Source organism: Calliopsis andreniformis, chromosome 12 (assembly GCF_051401765.1).
Source record: "Calliopsis andreniformis isolate RMS-2024a chromosome 12, iyCalAndr_principal, whole genome shotgun sequence".
Classification (NCBI taxonomy): Eukaryota; Metazoa; Arthropoda; class Insecta; order Hymenoptera; family Andrenidae; genus Calliopsis; species Calliopsis andreniformis.
The window spans coordinates 11375605-11383650 of record NC_135073.1 but is presented as its reverse complement, the minus strand read 5'-3'; positions in this window follow the sequence as shown (position 1 = coordinate 11383650).

Below are 8046 nucleotides of genomic sequence, written 5' to 3'. Positions count from 1 at the left end.
TCTTCTGTCCTTGTTTGCGAGGAGCAACGAGGGGAGACCTTAAGGATACGTGTATACACACCATCGGTGCCGGCGAATATTTCCATCGAAATTCTTGGGGACGAATTATCTTTGCGCCCGGTATTACGAACGCGGCCGAGCTTCGTCTATGAAATGGCACGGCGGACAGGACGAGGGGAACGGAACGGAGCGCGGGAGATTTGAACGCCCCTCCACTGCGGTTTGAATTTGTGGCTGTGCGCGGTGTTCTGAAACGGGGTTGCTTAAACAGTAATTGTTAGTGAATTTTGAGGCTGTTATAATGTAACAGGGAAAATGTGATTGGTCAAAGGTTGATTCTCCTCTTTGGTTTTATGAATTTTTGGAAGTTTCGAGGCCCCCTGAGTGAAAGAATACTGTTGGTAAAATAGATACTATTAAGTTTAAAAAGAATTTGGTGAGAGGGAAAGATGAGATACGAGGGTATGGGGTATCATATTTCAAAGGGAGTTGAAATCATAGAAAATGTTATTCTATCAAACTTTATTCTAGTTTTTGCTGTTTATTTTGAAAATATATTATTGAGAATTTTTAGGGAGTTTGTATTAATTGAGAAACTATGTATTATGTATTTATTAGTAAAAGTAAATTTGTAGTAAATTGTCTAGAGACGAAGTAGATATTTTTTGAAAACTAGATTAGAAAATTATTTGCAATGCTCGTAGAAAGTAACAGCAAGTATCACGAGGATTAAGAGGATGAATGTTAATTTTCTTGGAAATGAAATAATTATAGCGTGATTTAATAATTCAAATCAAGTTTTAATAACACCTGGAAAAAGGTTTCTATTTTTTCTATTGTTCTATGTTGCAGATTCCAGTGCTTAAAATATAATATAGTGTGGAAGTAGGGCTGTTTGCAGAGATACGTACTTTCACTAAATCAAGCCAGTTTTTAGGGAACAATCACAGACAAAGCAAACCAAGACCAATGTTATGCTTGGTTCAGCAAGCCATTCAACTATCAGCAAAATAGAAAAGAGAATACGGTAGACTCTTCCGATTATATGGAACGAATTTGAAGATGTTTTTATGGACAGCTCCATTCCAAAAATTCATAAAGTGAAATTAAAGAACAGCGAAAATGAAAATAAATATTCTACAGTTACAAGTACAAGTATGTACAATTAAATTTAAAATACTTTTATAATTAACATTTTAGGTATAATTCTAAAGAATTAAAGAAAAATTGATTTTAAAAAATACGTAGTTCTCTGAAGATTAATTTTGACTAAAAATCATAAACTAGTTTGCAACGATCTAGTTTCATCGACTGATCAGGAATCCACCAATGGTATGGCATGCATTCCTCGTGTACCTCATCGACGGGTGCGAAGAAAAAGGATTCGCGCTTCAACGAGTTATTATTTAGGTCAAATTCCACTGCATTCGAGTGTCTCGTGCCTCGAACGTCCCATTTTCAGGCGCATTCACCGTCTGCCGAGAAAACTGCATGCTCCCTGATCAAAAATACTTCAGAATACGTTAAAAACAATTGTCCCAATAAAATAAAAACACCAATCTAACCAAACGAAACGTAAAACCTAAAACGAAATTCTTTTAACCGAACAAGCCGTGATCTTCTTTTTCTTCGAAAGGTTTGGCCATGTCACCCGTTACATGAAGCCATACGCGTACCTCGAGCAAGGCACAAAGCGAAGAGCGAGCACTTTCACGTGGAGGCCGCGTTAGTAAATATCATGGCCATATTTCCTATCCGCTCGTCTTTATCCTGCACGCTTCTCGCCAGGGCACACGCCTATCTCTCTCTCTTCCTCGCAATAATCGAGCGTGTGTCATTACGCGTTCTTGTCGCCTTCTTTATTCGCCGCTCCTCTCCCCCGAAGGAGAAAGACGCGAGCCAGAGACCGCACCAGCCTCTCTCGATTTTCCATCGTAATCGTTCCTTTGACTATGATCAGCACGGTTTGCCGCGTTCCACTGCCTTAATTATAACGCAGTATTACGCAAGTCCCCCGTGTAATTCGTGCATTACGATCCCAAACACCTATACTTTGCGGGAAATTGGTTCCAGCCATGCTGGCTGGAGGAGCAACTTGGATTTATCGGGACGGTGGATCTCGGAGGATGCGTCTTCGCGGGGGTTTGCAAATGAGGAATAGTGGCTCATTAGGGAACTGAAGTTCACTGGTAAAGCGAGGATTATGGTAGTTACGATACGCTGGGTAATATTCTGGAAATATTTTATATCGATATCTAGGTATTTTATTAATTCTATACCTGTAACGAATTATTGAACGGTCTTAGTGGACTTAAGTCGCGTAGATTGAACTGTATTTAAATAAATTGGATTATATTTTTTTAATAATGCAAATTTATATACTATCCCAAGTTTTATTTATTTAAAACTGGTATTTAAACTCGAACTTGTCTATTGAGGAGAACTTTATAAGGTTTAGAGACTTTCAAATTCTGAGATTTTAAAATTTTTGAATTTTGAAATTTTAATCTCAGATCCTGAGATTTTAAAAGTTTTAAATATCCAATTATTCAAATATTCGAGTATTCAACTATTTGAGTGTTCGAGAAGTCGAAAATTGAAATATTCATATATTCGAGTTTTGAAGGAAACAAAACACACAGATCATTAAATGTTGGGTCCTCAAGTCCCCACAATATTACAATACAAATCTTAACATAAATTGACAAGTGATTTTAAATAATTCCTATCAACATACGACTATTATTATCGTTCAACATTCCAAAAGGTTGTTACCTATTCCTATTATAAATCGTCAACCTCGATATCAGCCGTCGAAAATTCGAATTCTGCATCGTGGCGAATCTCTGTAGAAAAGCAACTTCGCTGTCGATTGCTAGCAACGAAACTATCGCAAAGTGCGGAAGCAAGTCGAGTTTTACGATCGTGACTTTTTCTTCAACTTTATAGCGTGGTATCCGAGTCTCGGTCAGTGGACTTGAGTCATTGGAAGAAGAGAAGGAAGGCTGCCAAGGAGAACGAGAAAATTCTCCCTTGTGCATCCGCGATTCTACTCTCTATTTTCAGCTGCGAGGAGACTTGGTTAAGGGGAGCGATGAAATACACCGATGGAGGATTTTTATTATTCCATAAAGGAAAATTTCTTAGTGGTATACGAACTGTTTCGTATTTGTAACAGCGCGATCGAGGGAGTTCTTTAACCAACTCGCACACTAATGTTCAGCGTTACGTTAACGCTGCATTTAAGTGACGTAACCGAAATGCTTGTGCACGTGATTTGTTGGAATGATATTTTTAGCCGAGAAGCTGTCGCTTATGAAACGTTAACCTTTTCAGTTAAGAACAACATTTTGTAAATTGCTGACATTCACCGAATATACAAGGTGTTTTAGTATTATAGAAAAAAAGTTAGCCAAGTGTTGGGCTGTTGAAAAGGAGCACAATGTTTTTACTTTATCTTTTTTCCACTTGATTTTTATCTCTTTAGTATTTCCATATAACACTGATAACTAAATTGCAAATTTTTATGCAATTATGGTAAATTTCAATATAAATCTTTAATTAGGTATCATTCTTCTAGTTGTGTTTGTAAGAATTTTAATACTTTTAAGATCATCTTTCACGTGTTCTTGTAACTCTCCTGAACGAATTAAAATATTTCTGAATGTTTCATATTTCTTTCATTTTTTTATTTTTCACCTATGCATAACTACAAGTATAGTGCACATGCCAGTGATACTTGTAATATTAGACCCATGGTACACTTGCGACCTACAGTGAGAACTGAATGATCTAACTGTTCTAATTGCAAGTTTCCTGTTGCCAAACCAGCCTGGAAACACTTATGCAATTCTTTCGACGATCGAATTTCTCGAGGATTTTTATTGAAGAGAAGCAGTTCTGTAAAATGCTGGTGTTGTGAACGAAATAGTGACTACATAGAAAGTTCTAGTGTCTCACTCGGGAAGTTGAACTCAGAAGCTCGTTCTTACACATATAGTACAGTTAACTATCCCTTATATCGATTATTTATTAGATTTAATATTAAGTACAGGTAAAACAGCTAGTCATTCTTGTATATTTCCATAGCAAACAAATTTTGGGAGTTGAATCATCCATGTTTGCTGGGCGTGCAGCATTTCCAAATGCGGCGAAGGCCAGGTAGAAATAGTGGACCACTGTGGGCGTACAATATTGAAATTTAATTCGAAACTGATAATAAACTGTCGAATGTAGCAATGGCCCGATCGATCGCAATACTTTTAGCTACCTCTGCTTAATAAGGTAATTTCGAATTAACAAAGTAATACTGTGAAAGCGTGAGCACTTGCTTGCGATACTTTCTCGACACCGAACAAGTGGTTTATTCTGAGAACCCAAAATTTTTTATTCTTAGTGTAGGGGGAGGTATACGAGACAAATTTTTCTTGGCAATAATTTTTTTTTATAATGAGCTAAAAACTAGATAGAATAACATTTTTTGTAACTTCAACATTCTTTGAGATATGGCAGCTCATATATGTATACATATGAGTCTGGCTTCAGCCTCCTCCTTGACCAAATTTTTGAAAAGTTAGTAGCATCTGTTTTACCAAGAGTATTTTTCGACTCGAGGCACCTCAAAACATAGAGAAATTAAAAAAACCATGGTCATAAAAATTTGACCAATAGTAATACTTTCTCCTCTATTATAACAATTAGGAAAATAATGTATAATTTTGAAACTTCGTTCCAAATAAAAGTTAAAGTAAAAAAATGAACTCACCGAATTCGGCCCCCATCTAAACCTAAAATATTCCATTAAAAGAAAATAATTGCAAAACTACTCTGTTAATCAGACGCTAAATCAGATTTTTTAAGTGAAGGACCTTTAAATTCTCCAACAGCTTAAAACAGAGACGATAAATTGAGCCGATCCTACGTCTCCTCTTATTTAAATTTCAAGAAGCGTCCGTTGGCACCATTTTAAGAAACTCGAGTGGACGAATCACCCGAAACGAATACATACGCGAAGCAGTCACGCGAACACCTGTCGATTTTACATTCGAAACGCAGGCTCGCAATTGCAATGCTCGCTGAAGTCACGGAGGAAGCGCGATGAAAACTGGAGGAAGAAACTGTCGGGAATAATTAGAAAAGTGACTGACGGCCATAGCCCATGATCTTGAAGCGGCATTCTTGAGTCGTGGGAGTCCTTCGCATAATTAACGCTGCGAAAGAATGCAACGGTGAAAGAGGAGGCTTAGAAAAAGGGGAAAAATGACGAGGCGCTCGGCGGGAAGAGGAAGGCTCGATCGAGAGAAAGGAAAGAACAGAGAAGGGACTAGCGTCTGAAAAAGAGAGGGCAAACGTATGAGACAAAGAGGGAATACGGAGCGACATAATTAATGATTTCTCCGTAATAATTAGCTGTTTTCACTGATCTTGACTCGCTGCTTCCTCGATCGCATATTTGCTCTTGCTACGCGTAGCGGTACGCCTATGCAAAAATTTCGCCTCCGTGTGCCGACTATCGGTCGTCAACCTTCCACATATGAATTCTTTTTTTTTATTGAAATTTTTTTCCTCGATCGCGATAGCGACGTACGTTCACCTGGCCAAACGGTCGCGCTGCGAGAAAAAGACGGGAAAGCAATTTGCTTAGAAGGGGACAACGAAGTTTCGATAAAAAGGGAATAGAACGTGGTTATTGGAGCATTGAAATTTCCTTACGTCGAGGAAATGTCTTGCTGTTGACACGAAGAATATTTTGTGCGTCTCTGGATACGTACTAATATTTGAGCAGTTTTTATTAATTAGATTTGCATTAACGCGATCACTGCGATGCAAATTCCACGCCGTTTCGTTTATGCAAATGAAAATATGTGTATTACAGGAAATACGAATATTTTACGATTTAATGATACAGTTACTGTTTTACGTTGATTTTAATTACATTACTGTATCTGAAATCCGATAAGCTTGAGAGTTCATTTGTTATGAGCGTTTTTAATAAAAGGTTGCGAACCTAAGGTGATTGTTATGAGCGTGTTAATTCTTTTATGCAGTGATTTGAGTAATTGGGCGATTGGAGATTGTTAGAAATGTAAGGAACGCGTCAATTACATATTGTGAGAATGAAGAACGCGTGGAACAGTGAAGCTTCAATGAATAGCTATGAATGAAACTCAATCTACTTTCGAGTACGAAGCTTGGCATGTGCTATGTTATACACCTATTATCGCGTGGATCTTGACCTCACGCAAGTTTAATTATAATGAAAAATGTGTCGTGTAGCACTTTCTCCCGTCGGCGAAAGAAACGAAAGAATATGTATGGAAGCTGACATCCTCTGCTATTCATTAATTTTGTGTGCTATCGTGACTTGCATGCAATTCTTCATCTCTAAGTTTGATTAATTAGCGTCTTTGTAGGTGTTCTTAATAAAAATTGATAGCATAATAATTACTTAATCTCGTTATAGATGTATCTATAATTTATCTCTTCTTTTTAATAGAATTATTACTCATAGATGATAATAAACTGAAAAGCTGTGAATTTTCTGTTCACTACTATTAATCAGTTCTTATAATAGAATAGCAGTGATTCTACCACACTATGTTATAATACTGACACCATATGAATTATTATATTATATGGGTTACTATAAATTTCTTTCATAAATTAAAGAATTGTAAATTTGTGTATATGTCTTAAATTTTAATTTTATCTTTCGTAAAGTTGCTACTTTCTAAAATATATCAATTGATGTAGAATTTTTTAAAATACGATGCAATATAATTTTCATATGAAAATAGGTAATAATCTCCTCTCATGTCTGAATTTTCAATTAAATTGTTACATTATAGTTTAGATTGATTTTAACGACGAAACATTGCGTAAAATCGTAAAACATTGTATAATAGTCAGTGTATCAATGTAACATAAAATATTTCATGCGTGTAAAAGCGTTTCCCGCAACTCTGATCCATATTATGGAATAAAGGTGGGTGCAACTGTATAACGGAATGCCACGAATGCCACCCACGGCCGAGATCACTAACATTTCACATGTAGCCGTTATCCTAGGATAGTTTTCATCACGTGGGAATCCGTAGTAGAATTCAAAAACATCTTCGAATAATATTCTGCACGTGCAATTGAAAATATTCTTCAAATAAAATTTCATTATAAACCTTTAATAGTAGTATTAATTTGAAATAGAAATGTCACAGACGCAACTTGATACGCTTTATATAACAAAAAATGATAGCCTTAATGTTTCATTGAACCTAACATTAAATTAAGCAATTCGACGACAGCTTTCATTTACCGTTTCGTAACAATCATTTCGAATATAATATACAGATTTCAGTGTAATTATAGAGATTGCGCAAGAAACGTCGACAATTTGTAGAATATTTCTATTTCCTTCTTGAATTAAGACGATAATTATATGTTTATAGAAAAGTAAACTGGAGGGAAATAATTCTTGTTTAATTTCGATAAAAATGTGGAAAAGTAATGAAAATAGGGTACACAAAAAAATTAGTATGAAAAGTCCTAAACAAGACGAGAAAATAACCTTAAATTTATCGACTACTTATTCTACATCTAATGGGACAATTATTAATGCAAGATAAGGAAACATGTTTTTCATAGCAGTGCCATAAAATCGAAGTCTGCCTAGATCTCAAGTGATATTACGCAATTCTACAGCATTTTATGTGTAAATATCAAGTTAGACATGAGTTTGCATTTTGCAAGTGCCATTAAACCTACGTAAAATAGTGTGGGGCTTATAATATAATCACAGCCAAAGAGTAACGCAAATAAAATACTATGTATATATTTGAAAGTTTGTCCACGTGGGACGAATAAATCCACAAAAAGTGGGATATCATTATAAAGGAAGAAAATCTGGACCTCAAAGTCAGACAATATCAAATCCAATTCAGTTTTTATTTCTAAAAGCAACACAATTCTACTTGCAAACGAAGAAATAATGCACTTTAATCTGTCTTCAAAAAACTACGTACATATATTTCTAGTAGCTCTGATTATTTT